General features: G+C 39.0%; 1 protein-coding gene across 1 annotated transcript in view; it reads right to left on the bottom strand.

Moving 5' to 3' along the window:
- Window positions 1–625, bottom strand: part of LOC108579503 (tyrosine-protein phosphatase Lar-like) — a 110,556-nt gene that overhangs the window by 677 nt on the left and 109,254 nt on the right. The window lies entirely within an intron of this gene.

The raw sequence follows: 625 nt of genomic DNA, 5'->3' as shown, positions 1-625 counted from the left end.
AGTTTTTATATATATACGTAAGCGTTTCACCGGCAAGCTGCCGCCCTCGTCCACAGACATTATTTCCGTCCGACAAACTTCTCTTGGAGGACCGATCTCCAACCGGATGAGGGGAAATTATAGCTAGCGTCTCATTTCGAAACGGTGAAAATAATGCTGTGCACGCGTCAGGACGGTCAGCTTGGCCTCTATCTTCGTAACACGTGGCAAGAGTGAGTCAACGAACTAAAGAGAGAAACGAAACATCTTTACTGACGTAATAATCACGGTAACCACCAGAAAGAACATTGAGTGTAATATGAGTACATATCATTAGACAATCGATATATTACGTTAGTGCGAATAAATCTTAAAAACTAGCTGTTCAAAACCTGGATCATCCTCCTGCAAATGCTTTAAGGAAAGACAAAAACACGTGAGTGAGTATATCATCAAGTATTAGTTAACGTGTTAAAATTGGGTATTTCCAAGTTTTCAAAGTGGGGGCTGGGGTGTGAGTAAAAAAACCAACGGCAACGAACAAAGGGAGAGTTGCGATTAATAGGCCCTGTAAAAATGGTAAGAAAATACTCTTTTTTCTCGTTTCTTTTTTCGTCTTTTTTTTTTTTTTTTTTTTTTTCGTTTT

This window comes from Habropoda laboriosa, unplaced genomic scaffold, assembly GCF_001263275.1.
Source record: "Habropoda laboriosa isolate 0110345459 unplaced genomic scaffold, ASM126327v1 scaffold33, whole genome shotgun sequence".
Lineage (NCBI taxonomy): Eukaryota > Metazoa > Arthropoda > Insecta > Hymenoptera > Apidae > Habropoda > Habropoda laboriosa.
This window is presented reverse-complemented; position numbering and strand designations above follow the sequence as displayed.